Consider the following 14328-nt stretch of genomic DNA (forward strand, 5'->3'; position numbering starts at 1 on the left):
CCTCCCCGCACATGCGGCCGACCAGACCGGCCGGCTCACCTCAGTGAGGGGACACCCCCAGTCGTGGCCATGCGTCCTGCTCCACGGACTGTGCCCAGGCTCTGCGCTAAAGCCCTTGGCTGGTGTCATTGCGCCGACGCTTCATAGTGATTCTGAGAAAGAAGAGTTACTCCTGGTTCGCGGGTGTAGACAGTGAAGCTCAGAGGGGTCAGTGGCCTGACCGTGGCTACTCGAGCCAGGCTGGGACCCGAGCCCAGACGCTGCAAGCACGGACCCTGCCTCCCATCCCGCCCAGGACAGGGGTGCGGCCGGGCAGCTGCGGGGGCAGGGAGGGCAGCTCTGGGTGCTGGGCACTGTCACCAGGCCCCAGCCCAGGGCCCCACTCCAGCCCAAGTCCGGCCTCCCCAGTCCTCCCAGGACCTGGGCTTCGTGCCCTCCCCTCATCTCAGGCCCAGGGAGCACGCGAAGTGCAGGAGCTGGGGCTTTCGTCAAATTGCCTGACCTCTCTGGGCCTCAGTCCTTCATCTGTAAAACGGACACTGCAATGGTCGGGATTGCACTAGGTTAGGGCCGCGGCTCCCACGGCCTCAGGTAGACAGCACGCTGGCCCCAGAGATGTCCACGTCCTGGTCTCCAGAACCTGTGACCATGTTGCCTTGGGCCGGTGGGACTGCATTCATGATCCAGACAGAGGGAGAGGTGACGGCTTGTCCGTAGGCCCCGAGTGATCACCAGGGCCCTTACACAAGGGAGGTAGGAGGGGCTCCTGGGGAGAAGCCGTGGGAACGGGGCAGAGGTCTGGTGGTGCCGGCCCCGAGCCAAGGAACATGGGCGCCTCTACCAAAGCTGGAAGCAAGGAAATGGGTTCTCCCCTGGTCCCCCGAAGGCTCCGTGGTGACCTGTCGCAGCAGCAATGGGAAACTACTGCCAGGCACTAGCGTCTCCTCATTCCCCATCGTGAGGGCCTACGTGGGCCTGCTCTTTCAGGGGCAGGGGGCCAGACACAGCCCAGGCCTGGAGCTGCCACAGGCCAGAAAGTGCCAGAAGCACCCCCAGTGCAGCCCAGTGCAGGGAAGCCAGCACTCTGCCCAGGTGCATGGAAGGTTCGGGGCTTGGAGCAGGGCAGCCTGCTCTGTTGAAGGGCAGGGACGGCTGTCAGCCCCACTGCTCCATTCCTGCCCCACGTCCTGGCCTAGAACTTGCACCCACCTCTACTGCCCCGGGGCGCCTCCTGTGCTCCCTCCTCAGCCCACCAAAGTCCCCCCAACATGGCTTTGCTCCCACACCCCACTAGCCAGGTGTTCATGCTCCTCTGGTCCCCCAAGGGCCTGTTCCTCGGTGGAGTGAGCCTTCCTCCTTATCCAGCCATCATCCACTTGACTCAACAGATAGGGGCTGGGACCAGCACCCCTCTCCCAGAGCTGTCCCTCCAGCCGGCCAGCCAACCCCCACCCAACCAGGGTCTCCAGGAGGCAGAGTTAGCCTGTCCCCATCTGGATCCCTGAGCCTTACGCACCTCCAGGCATTTAGCAAGTGCCTTGAAAGTGGTGTTGGGTGGCCGACCAGGCAGGGGTTAGGCTTGCATGTCCCCCCCCCAACTAAGCTTCCCAGACAGATGTCCTCCCCAGGACTCCTCAGATGTGCACCTGAAAGTTGCTGCCGGGGAAGCCCCCAAAGCTGCAGAGAGGAGGTTTCCAAGCCACACCGGACATCCTCGGGCTGAGTGGGGTGGCTTCCTATATTTGTCGACACAGGATGCATGCCCCTTTCCTGGTGGCCTCGTGGGGAACTGCATCGGAAAAAACACGTGTGTTTCTCATTCCTCCCCACACTCACGACACTTCTGACACCAGATGTGGGTTTCCCACCCATAGAGCACTTCTCTGCGACGCCAGCTGGGTGTCCTATGACTCGATTCAATTCTGACACTAACTGGAGTTGGCACAGATGCCACAAGGGAAGGGCTCAGTCCCACAAGACTGCTCCCACTCAGATGCTGATTGTGAGTCTCAGGTGCCATCTGTACTTCTGTCCTACCAGTTCTACATCAGGGTTCCCTCCACGCCCTCCCCAGGCTCCGTAATTTTCTAGAACAACTTGCAGAACTCAGGGAAACACACTTGCCAGTTTGCTATATAGTGAAGGATATGATAAAGGACACAGATGAACATCCAGGTGGAAGAGGTGCATAGGACACGGTATGGAGAACGGGACACGGGGCATCCGCACCCTGCCCAGGCATGTCACCCTCCTAGTGTCTCTAGGGGTTCAGCAACTGGGAGCTCTCTGAAGCCCATACTAGGCTTAGGCAGTTTGTTTGAGGTAGAGCCCTGGTTGGAGAAACTTCTTGTCTTAGACTGGTCAGGTTGCTGTAACAAAACACCATAGACCAGGTGGCTTGTAAATGACAGAAATTTACTTCTCACAGTTCTGGAGCCTGGAAGTCTGAGATCAGGGCACCAACATGGTCAAGTGAAGGCCCTCCTCTGGGTCACAGACTCATTGCTGTGTCCCCACACCGGGTTGAGGGAGCTCTGTGGGGTCTCTGTTATAAGGGCAATAATATCACTCTTGAGGGTTCTTCCCTCAGGATATAATCACCTCCCAACAGCTCCACCTCCTAATACCATCACTTGGGGGGTTAGGCTTTCAACTCATGAGTGTGGTGGGACACACACCCAGACCATTACACCTCCCAGGCCGAGCAGGGTCTTGCTGCTATCTTCCGGGTTGTTGGACATGCTTCCAGCTTTTCACAGCACAGTTGTGGTGAGTTGAATAGTGACCCCAAAAAGATAGTCCATTTCCCAGAACCTGTCAATGTGATCTTATTTGGAAAACGGGTCTTCAAAGATACAATTCAAGCATCTCAAGATGAGATCATTATTCATTAGGGCAGGCCCGAAATCCAATGACAAGTGTCCTTTTAAGACACAGAAGAGGAGACACACAGAGGAGAAGGCCATGTGAGGACAGAGGCAGTGATGGGAGCGATGTGGCCACAAGCCAAAGGACGCCAGCAGCAACCAGGAGCTGGAAGAGGCAAAGAAGGATCCTCCCCTAGAGCCTCCAGATTAAGCCCAACCTTGCTGACACCTACATTTTGGACTTCTGGCTTCCAGAATTATGAGAAAATAAATTTCTATTTTTTTTAAGTCACCAAGTTTTTGGTAGTTTGTCACAGCAGCCTGAGGACACTAATATTCCAGTTTATGTAGAAAAAACTACTATATCTGCAGTATTCTATGGTTCATTGAGGCTCCTTTGCTGGATGCTTCTGGCCTGGGGCCTTTGATGCCTATGTGCCCCCACCCCAGCTCCACCATGGGCTGAGAGGTCAACCACGATAAACCTCTGTTGGGAAGCTCTGGTGCAGAGGTGCTGGGGTCAGTAGTAACCACAGTCCCCTGGTTTTGGTGGGCCACAACATTAACGTGTTGTCTCACATTGTTAATGGTTGATTGCTCCCATTTGTTTAAGGTGATGGTTTGGAGAAAATGGCGCTGTGCCCCACTCCCGTCAGAAAGGACAGCTGGATCAGAGGGCTATGAGGTGCCAGCAATGTGTGAAAGGTTAACATGGGTACAGAGATGGTGGGTTCTGGGCCTCTGGGAAGAACTCCCCAGCCAGGACCTACTCCAGCCACCGTGAGGTATGAGTTTACACTGGCTGCGCCCAGTGAAGGTGCCATGGATCTTGCAGAGAGCAAAGTCCCCTGGACTGTGGGGATCTAACGTGGGCCCACCTGCCTCAGAACGTGTGGCCAGGTGTGCCTGTCCATCTAGCCTTCTTCCATCAGTGCTGATGCTTAAAGAAACATTGCCTGCATAAAGCTAACAATGCTGCTCCTAGATGGTAGAGCTTAGGATGACTTTTCTTCTTTCTCTCTTGTAGTTTCTGTGTGATTTAAGCTCTTTAAAATTAAAATGTATCCCTTACAAAAGGAACAAACTGGTTATTACTACTATCATTATTATTTTATTATTATTATTATTTTCATCACCTGGCACAGTTTTGAAAAATAGTTTTCCTCAGCCCAGGTCTGCATGATTTTGATTCCCTTGGCCTGGGGTGGGACTAGAGGCAGGACCCCATTGACTCTGGTGGGCAGTCCAGCTGGTGTTTCCCAAAAACCTCCCTGATGAGAGTCACCAGAGCACTTGTTCCACAAACATAGCCCCAGCTCTGACCTGTGATGCTCAGGTGAGGCTCCCATCATGGGAGGCTGGCCCGGCTGCAGAATGAATCTCCCCCAGGACCATAAGGACTGATGTCCAGCTATGCATCCTGGAGTGTGACATAGCCATGAGTCACCCACCAGAATCGAATCAAACCTAAGCTGGGAACAAGGAAGGGGGTCAGTCAGGTGGCAGCTGTGGCCAACAGAAGCCCTGTCACTCCATCTGGAAGCTTGCAGACTTCCTGCTCATTCAGATGTGGGGAAGTTTGTCCCAACTATGCATCCCAGGGGCTTTTGTGATTCTAGGGACATTTTCTTTTTTTTCTTTTTTCTTTTCTCTTTCTCTTTATCTCTTTCTTCTTCCTTCCTTCCTTCCTTCCTTCCTTCCTTCCTTCCTTCTGTTCCATGCTCCCACCTAAAGCCAATCTTTTCACTTGTGCTCTGAGTTCCATCCTCTCTCAACTACCCAAGGCATTGTTCTAGCAATTGTCACTTCTCCTTTGTATCATCAATTTATCTCTCTGTGCCAGATTATTCCCATCATTGTACAAGTGTGCCTAAATATACCTCATCTTAAATTAAGAAAAGGGAATCTTCACTCACGTGCACTCACATGCCCCTCCAGCAACTACTTCAGTCTCTGCTTCTCTTTCAACATTCTGAAGAGTCATCTCTACTTACTGTTCCTACCTCTTTTCCTTCTATCCTCTCATGAACCCATGCCAATCAGACTTTTTGTCCACGACCCCCTTGACTTTTCCCAAGATCATCAATAGCTCTATGTTGCCAAATGTAATGACCAATTCTGTCATTATTTGTATTTGACACAGTTAATCACTTCCTCCTTTTAGATGTCCTTTCTTTACTTGGCTTCTTAAACGCATTGCACCCTCCTGGTTCTCTTACAACTTTCCTTGGCCATTCTTAGTCTCCTCTGCTGGCGGTTGGTGTTCATGCTGATCTATAAATATTGGAGGACCCCAGCAATTGTCCTGGAACTGTGTTCCTCCTATCTAACTCATTGCCTTGACCTCATCTTCCCTCTCGGCGCTGTCAAGCAAACACTGATGACTCTCAAATATTTATCTTCACCTAGAATCTTTTCCCTGAACCCCAGACTTGTATGATTTTCATGTCATAGGTAAAATATTCAGAACCACACCACTGATTTCCACCCCAGAACTGTTTTTCTGCATTTTTCCTGAACTTGGTAAATGGAAACTCAACTCTTCCCATTTCTGAGACCAAAAACCTTGAGCTCATTTTTTTACTCCTCTTTCCAGTGGGACACTGTTAAATGTGTAACAGCAGGTTCTCAGCTCTGAGGGGTGGGCCATAGGGGAAGGCCCAACTTCTTGTATAAAAACTACCATCATTATCCATTTGTAGCTACAGATGTCGCAGCACTGGACACTGAGTTGAGAAGAGATGCATAGTGGCACACCACTATGTAGTATTTCCCCACAGAGTTACAAAAATGTTAATAACCTCAAGAGCATGGGTAATTGCAAAACTGGGGATCCCTGGGTGGCTCAGTGGTTAAGCGTCTGCCTTCAGCTCAGGATGTGATCCTGGAGTCCCAGGATCGAGTCCCACATCAGGCTCCCTGCATGGAGCCTGCTTCTCTCTCTGCCTATGTCTCTGCCTCTCTCTCTCTGTGTCTATAAATAAATAAATAAATAAATAAATAAATAAATAAATAATCTTTAAAAATTGTAAAACTGTAATAAAATAATTAGGAAGCGATGAATTTCTAGTATTTATTTACTTTTGTCTTGTTGTTCTAGGGACATTTTCTTGAAGAATAAATGGGAACGTTTAGGAGACAATACAATAGAAGGAGCTCAACCAGGGCAAAGATTCTTGGACCCAGCTGATGATTAACCACTCTCCAAGTAAATCCATGTTCAGGAGAAGTTACAATGTGGCTTCACTGTGCACTGTTGAAGTCCAAGTCCATAGACAAGTCAACATGCCCAGCTCAAGAGCCCCAGAAATCCAAATGCTAAGGTCCCATCATGCTTGGAAAATAAAACATGTGAGCCACAACTCAGCTTACAGAGGCAAGAGACTGTGGGGTAGTGGGACCTCTGGTTCCTCCTGTAGCTTAGCTGTTGGGTACCCCCTGCTGTGGGTCATGCCCACCCAGCTACCTGCCAAGAATTGGGGTGCAGGTTTGGCAGGAGGAACTGTGGTGAAGAGACCACTGTCAGTTGGGTCCTGAGCTTAATTATTTGAGCCTAGTTTGCCCCAAAACTGAAACACTGGCCAAGGGAACCACTAAGGAGCTATCCCAAATGACTGGCCTCAATTCCAGCACCAGCCTCATAAGCTAAAATATAAACAAAAAAAATCTACAGGGGCAAACCCTCCCTTCTAAGGTAGAAGATTAAAGGTTGCCGTGAACTTAATGTGCCCCCTCAAATCTGTATATTGAAGCCCTAACCCCCATGGGATGATATTTGAAGGTGAAGTCTGGAGGAGATAATTAGGGTTTATGAGGTCATGAGAGTGGGACCCTGCTGATGGGACTGGTATCCTCATAAGAAGGGACACCAGAGCTCTCTCTCCTCCATGTGAAGACAGAGTTAGAAGCCAGGAAGAGAGCATCTGCCAGGAGGCAGCCGTGCTGCACTCTGAGTTTGGACATCCAGCCTCCAGAACTGTGAGAAACAAGTATCTGTCGTTCAAGCCCCTGGCTGTGGCCCTTTATCATGGTGGCCTGTGTAGAAAACATTATTGGGGTGTTTAACATTCTCCTTTTCCAAAAGCACTGCTGTCTGTGAGGTCACCTTATGATCAGGCCTCTGAGGAACCATATCAAGTAGAAAACCATCAATGGGCGAACACCCCTCCCCACTCCTGAGAGAACTTTGCAGAACTTCCTTCTGTGTTGGAGGGGGCATCCCTTGTTCATGCGTGAACACCAGCAGGTGCCTCTCCCATAACGCCAGTCTTGACAGGAGAATGTGAAGGGGAGGGGAGCATGATGGTTTCTAGTAGGTGACTTAATGGAACATTCCATCCATGACATACCTGATTTCTCAGCAAGACCCAGCCAGTTTTTAAGATTTTATCAATTCCGATGGGCTTCTTAAAACATGAGCCTGTGGAAAGACAGAGGGGAATACTACTATTCACCCAGAGACTTTTCATCATTAACTTCCTCTTCTAACTGCCCAGGGCTTACCCCCAGACAATAAGCTCTCCTTGGGCCCATAAACAGCTCTTCAAGGGCCTCTGAACATCTTTATTGGTTTTCTCTGGTTATCAGTGGTGGGTGACCCCAGAGCCCCTGGGTTCTAGTCAGGGTATAGGCCTGGGGTGCAAATGTAAAGGGCACCAAAAACTCTGATCAAGAAAAATAATATTTTAATGTAATATTCTAAATAATCCAAATGAGTGCGAAACAAAAAAAAATATGATGACTAAAGTATCAAAATTTTAAATAAAAACAGGATCCTGTGGGTACAACAAAGGGTCTACTTCCCAGGCAAGGTGAGCAGGCAGCGCCAGGCTCAGAGCCAGGCTCAGGGCTCAGCGAGCTTGCCCTGTGTATTTGCCACGGCAATTATTCCCAGGGCTCGGGGCCCAAGGTCACTGCAGGCCACAGCACATCCCCTCCTCAAAGGGTCCTGGCATCTCAGCACAAGGAGAATTCTAGGGACCACCTGGTCCCAGCACTTAAACCACCTGTGGTGATGAACTAATGAAGGTTTTGTGTCTCAATTTCCAACCCATCACAGATGGATACTTCTGTAAAATACAATAAAAATAAAGTTCTAGGGCACCCAGGTGGCTCAGTCGGTGAAATGTCTGCCATCGGCTCAGGTCATGATCTCGGGGTCCTGGGATTGAGCCCCATGTTGGGCTTTCTGCTCGGGGAACAGTCTGCTTCTCCCTCTCCCTCTGCCGCTCCCCCTACTTGTGCTTTCTGACTCTCTCTCTCTCTCAAATAAATAAATACAATATTTTTTAAATAAATAAATTCCTAGAACAATGATACGGAAAAAAAGATACAAGATGCAAGCCAACTATTATATTTCATTATTATATTATATATTTTATTATATTCAACAGATCATTACTCGTTCAAATGGCTGTCATGTGTCTCAGTGTCTGCTCTAAATTTCCATACTTACTAGATCATTAACAGCCCTCACCCAGCGGGGTCCTCGGGCCACATACTGAGTAACACGGATCTGGCCCAGGCCCCCTTCTGGAGAGCAGGGGCTCCGAGCACTGGGGACCTGGTGGAGTCTGCATCTGTCCCTTCCTCACCACCCTATCCCATGGGACCAAACATGTTCCCATCTCTGTTTACAACAGATTGTTGGTTCTCAGCCTGAATTAGTGCCCAGAGGTAGTCCTGGGGACAGAAGCAGTGGGGCTGGTCCTCTGGGATGATCAAGAACTCAGAGGACTGAGGACAAAGGAAAATAAGCCACCCTCCTCCCCTGCACTGTCACCTTCTCCCTCCCCATCCAGACTCCAGACCCAAACCTGTGTCCTGCCCTCTGTGATCTCAGGGGTTTGGTAGCTCCTCCTCTGTGACCCCACCCCTGGGGCTGCTGGGCAGCTTCCCTGGGCTCAGCCTCTCAAGGGAGACCCCAAACCTCTCCTTTCCTGAACAGATGCCTGGGCAGCTTCCCTCGGCTCAGCCTCTCAAGGAAAACCCAAGCCTCTCCTTCCCTGAGCAGATGCCTAATGTTCGGCAACAAGCCTTCCTGGAGCTCCTCCTTAGGGATCAGACGCCAACAAGGGGCCAGTGATTAATAGGCTCAAAAATCCTCCAAATAATAACAGCTATCATTCGTTGGACACTGACGTGAACAGGCCATGGGCCAAGTGCTTCTAATGATGATCCAATTCAATCCTTACTACTATAAGATGGGTATTGCTATCACTTCCAATCTACAAATGAGGAACTTGAGGTTCACAGGGTTCAGGAACTTGCCTAAAGGCTCAGAGCCATGAGCAGCAGAGCTGGAATCTTATTCCATTAGGTGCAATCTCCTCCCAGAGTAAAACCGCACAGGGTCAATGAGAAGAAACCCACATGGGAAAGACAATGTGTGCCTCAGCAGGGTAGACTCATCTCCTGGCGGGAGCCCCTGTGGTCAGCCCTGCCCTTTCTTGTCACTGAGGTTCAAGCCACCCCATGCTTACTCCCCTGGGTACCAGCCTAAATCTAGAGACTCTCCCATCAGTGGGCAGGAAGGAAAGGTGGGCAAAAGGACACGAGACAGATGAGGCAAGAACCCAGACTCTGAGATGCAGGCCAGGAGCTCAGGCTTCCCTGGAAGTTAACAGGGAGCTCTGGATGACAGTTCCCAGGCAAGGAAGGGGCTGCCTACGGAGCCAGGAGGGACTGGGCAGGAGACGGAACAGCAGGCTGCTGCAGCCGTCCAAGCCCAGGGCAATGCAGTCTGAGCCAGGCCCACTTTGGGGGAGTGACAGGTCCTAACACTAAGAGACAGACAAGCAGTGGTGCCCTCTCCAGAGGTCCCTCCACCCCTTCAGCCCTTCCTGGCTTGTTTCCCCAACATAATGGGTGTGCAATCACCCTCAAAAGCCACACAGCCCCATTCCACCTGCCTGCTAAGGGGGTAACTTTCCACCAGGCATCCTCCAGCAGGGCGGCAGGGTCACAGAGGAAGCATCGAGAAAGGCAGCCTTATCAATAACATGCCAGAGCCCCTGGAGTCAGCCCCAGAGGGCGAGCATTTAGGGGAGCAAGAGCAGCGAGGACCCACCTCCGAGAACCAAGCTCCTGAGGCTGGGGCAGCCATCCCTTCGGGGCAAACACTCTTATTTTGAGAAAATCCCATGAGTCAACATCTAACATGTGGGCTGGGACCAGTAGGAATTCAACCCCTCCTCTGGGACTCAGACTGCCAGTCCCAGGCCCTCACCTCCTCCTTACGGGCCAGCCTCTCCTGGTTTCACAGTGAGTCTGTCAGGGTGGGGCCTAGGTCCTAAGGATGTGCCAGGTGGAGCTCTTGTTGGGAAATAACAGGTGGAGAGGGGTGTCTGAAAGCCTCACACGTCCTCAGCCGCAGGAGGGAGGGCAGGAGAGCCAAGGACAGGACACAGTAGAGGCGCAGGGCTTGCACATCTGTGCACAGAGCTTCCAGATGTGATACTTCATGTACTTCTCCTTAAAGATGGGCTTATTAGCCCATTTCAGAGATTTAAGAAACTGAGGCCCACAGAGATTAAGCAATGGTGACACCAGGGCACAAGTCAGAATCAGGGAGAGACGGTGCCTGGCACATGGTGGACAAAACAGTGCTAATGTAAGGAAAATACCAGACAGAAGGAAAGAAAGGCACTCCTGGTTTCCCCGGGAGCAGTGCTGGGTATGAGGAATTTCAGAGGAGCGATTCTGAGGGCTGCAAATGAAGATTAATTCACAAGTTCATTCCTGAGACGGGACTTTGCACTTACCACAATCTTCTTGTCTCCTTGGATGCAGAGACTGTTGGGACTTAGACTCAAATGGTCATCTGCTCTCCCCTCCACATCAGCCTCCACCAGGGCCGCCTGCGGAACAGAGCACCTGCTACTTCTTTCTACAATTCACGGTGTGCCCACTGCCCTCAATGCAGGGGTGGGAGATCCAGCTGGAGCCCACTGTCTAGTGGGGGCACAGCTACCAAACAGATAGGTGCAAACGACAACAGCTATGAGAGCACCCAAACAGGAAGGTCTGACTTCATCTGGAGAGTCGGGAAGGCTCCCCAGAGACCATGGCTCAGGCTGAGGACTGAGCAGGTGTTACTCAGAAAAAGGTAGGGCCTGTGTGTGTGAGTGGGGGCTGTGTGAGCACAGGTGGGGGGTGAGCATGTGTGTGTGAGTATGAATGTGTGTGTGAGTGAGCAGGTGTGTGTGCAAGAGTGAGTAGAAGAAGTCCATGTGGATGAATGTGTATGTGTGCATGTTTGTGTGTGTGCATGTGAACAAGCATGAGTGAGTGTCAGTAGGTGTGCATTCATGTGATCAGATGTGCATGTGAGTGTGTATGTGAATAGTATGACTATGTGTAAATGTGTGTGAGCATGTGTCTCTGAATAAGTGTGTGTGTGTCTATGTGAGTGTGAGCATGGACAACATGTTCTCATATGTGAATGTGTTTGTGTGTATGTGAATGAGCTTGTGGATATAGGTGTGTGAGCATGTTTTTGTGTGATTGTGTTCCATGTGTATACACATGGGGTATGGACAGTGTGTTCCTATGGATGAGTGTATCTGTGTGTGTGTCTGTGTATGCATGTGTCCAAGTGTGTTTGTATGTGCATGTGTGTGGGGGCATGGTCCTGTGCGTGTCTCTATGTTTTGTGCATGTGTGTCCATGTACGTGGGTGGGTGTGGACACGTTCCTGTGTGTGAGCGTGTTTCTGTATGCACATGTGTCCATCTGTGTGGGTGAGCAGGGACTGTTTGCAGAAGGAAAAGAATGGCCAGTCTGGGGAGGGCACGGAGAGCAAAGCCCGCAGTGTGAGATGAGGCCAGGCCTTGATGGCCAAGTTCACCATCACAGTGTTGGTGCCAAGCCCAAGGGAGCTGAGCAGGTGGGTGATGTGTGACATCTGCACATGAAAATGAGCTCCTCTGATGGCTTTCAGGGGCATAGGCTGCAAGAGGTGAAGTCAGGTTCTTGGTGAAATCAGCCTGGAGATTTGGCAGTCATCCCTGGGGCCCACACCAGGGGCTCCTACAGAAGTGTGTAGACGTCACCACAGCCCCATCTTCCACCTCAAAGTCTACTTGTTTTTACTAGGTTAAGCATTGCCACTTCCTCAGCTTTCCACTTGCCCCAGGATTGTTCCTCCTAAATAGGTTCTGGCATCTGCAGACTTTTTTTTTGCAGTGTCACCCCCAGTCCTGCAGCCTGCCCAGACCAGTGACTCTCACCTCCCAGATTCTAGACATCATCTTTCCATTAAACCAGCCTGAGCTCAAACGAAGACCACTCTTCACCGCTGCCTTGGTCCTGTGTTCCAGTCCAAGAGCCCAGCCGTCCCCACGTGGAGCTTCTGAATCTCTCACAGAGCAGCTGAGCAGAACACAGTACTGTCTGGAAGACAGAAGGCATAGAAGACACCGAGAGTCAGAACAGGGCAAGGGCCTAATGCACAAGCTTTGGGGTGGAGTTCAAATCTACGTGGAGGGTCAAGACGCAAATTACTTCATCTCTGTTTCCTTCCTGTGAGTAGGGTGAAGGAGCCTTGCCTCAGAGCTGTGGAGAGGAGAGACATATATAAAGCAGTTAGCACGGGGTCTGGGTTTCACACACCCTGTGGCAGGCAGCCTCCTCCAGACGGCCCCCAGTGATTCTCACCTCCTGCACAGCCCTTCGCCTCCCCAGGACACAGAGATGCCGAGGAGATGGAACCAGTGGGGAGCTAGTGGCTAGTGCACCTTCCACGTCCAGGTCATAAGATACACGGAGCTTCTCACTGCTCTCTCCTGGGTCACCAGCTCTGAGGGAAGCTGGCCGCCATGTTGTGAGGACGCTCAAGCAGCCCTGGGGAGAGGTCCACGTGGAAGGACATGAGGCCTTCCAGTCACAGCTGGCGCTAGCCCTTCCACCACGTGTATAGAGCCACCTTGGAAGTCAATCCCCCAGCCCCAAACCAAATGACAGCAGTCCCGCCTGGCATCTGACTGCACCCTGATGAGAGACCTCAAGCCAGAAGCACCCAGCTCAGCCACTCCCAAATCCCCGGCCCTCGGACACTGAGTTAGTAAGTGCATATTGCTATTTTCAACCACTAGATTCAGGAGTAATTTGTTACACAGTAATAGATAATCAATGCAGCCCTACATAGCAACTATTGTTTGAGGCCATTTACTTGAAAAGAGACAGTCAAGAGCCTCTGATCACTGCGCAGCCAATTTAGGTGGTCCAGAACTCCCAGATGAGAATAAGAGAGGTGGCTCCACGGCAGCATCGAGGGAGAGGGTACAGCTGAGACATGGCTCCCTGATGTCCCTGTGCAGGAAGGAGCAGAAAGGCAGTGAATGAACTAGGAGTCTCCCAGGAGATACCCAGAGGCATGCTTCAAGCGCACTCCCAGTCAATTATAACCTATGAACAGCAGGTGCAGTGAGATTTCTAAAATAATAATTTCCCAGACTTACCACTTGGGGGGCAGCAGACCCCGGCTGACATGGACTGCCCTGATTTCTTCACCCACAGGACTTAGGTGTATCAGCACATCACTCAACTCTGAAGATTAAATTAAGTGAGGCATTTAAAGTATGCTCTGCAAATTATAAAGTACCTACAAATAAATATAGAAGGCCTTTTTAAAAAATATTTTATTTATTTATTCATGAGAGACACAGAGAGAGGCAGAGACATAGGCAGAGGGAGAAGCAGGCTCCCTGTGGAGAGCCCGATGAGGGACTCAATTCCAGGACCCCAGCATCATGCCCTGAGCCAAAGGCAGATGCTTAACTACTGAGCCACCCAGGCGCCCTCTACCCAGTCTCAAGGCACCAGTTATCTCAGTGACAATGAAGGCTGAAACAGGACACAACATGCCAGAAGCAGGGCAAAACCAGAGACTCCATGCCCTTGCCAGAATCCAAGAACCTGGATCCTATTCCCAGCATCAGAGTTTGCCATCTGTGTGACCCTGGGCAAGTCATTGTCCTTGTTGGTAAAACCAGGACGTAGAGCTGGAAAATCTCCAAAGGCCCTTCTAATCCAAAAGTCGTATGAATCTGTGCCCTGTTCTACCTGGATAAGCATCCGGGAAGATGCCCACAAAATCACCATGAGCTAGCCAAGATTGCTTTATGTGTTTACCTTGCAATTGCTCTGCTCCTTCTACCCCATCTCCATCTGTTAGAGTATTGCCTATTACACACCTAGAGGGTGGAACAACATGATTAACAACATTAAGTAAATAGACATTGAGTTTTGTGCCCCACAGAGAATGTACCTTTTTCTCAAGTTGGTGATGGATATAAAAATTTATCACATGCTTACTTGTCCAAAAAAATAAACCGTTTAAGTTACAAAAGGCAGAAATTATACAAGCCATTTTCCAAGCCACAAAATCCCACCAAAGCTACACTGGAATGATGAAAGTCTGAATACCAAAAATACATAGACAGTTAGATGATAGACAGAT

The 14328-nt window shown here is 50.6% G+C and overlaps 1 long non-coding RNA gene across 1 annotated transcript; it reads right to left on the reverse strand.

The window, feature by feature from the left end:
* Positions 1–1654: 1654 nt before the first annotated feature.
* Positions 1655–12797, reverse strand: LOC125753920 (uncharacterized). Its single transcript, XR_007406796.1, has 3 exons — positions 8323–12797; positions 7217–7287; positions 1655–1789 (listed from the first exon to the last, which is right to left on the reverse strand). It is a non-coding gene; the product is annotated as an uncharacterized LOC125753920 (long non-coding RNA).
* Positions 12798–14328: the final 1531 nt, after the last annotated feature.

This window comes from Canis lupus, chromosome 28 (genome assembly GCF_003254725.2).
Source record: "Canis lupus dingo isolate Sandy chromosome 28, ASM325472v2, whole genome shotgun sequence".
NCBI classification, from domain to species: domain Eukaryota; kingdom Metazoa; phylum Chordata; class Mammalia; order Carnivora; family Canidae; genus Canis; species Canis lupus.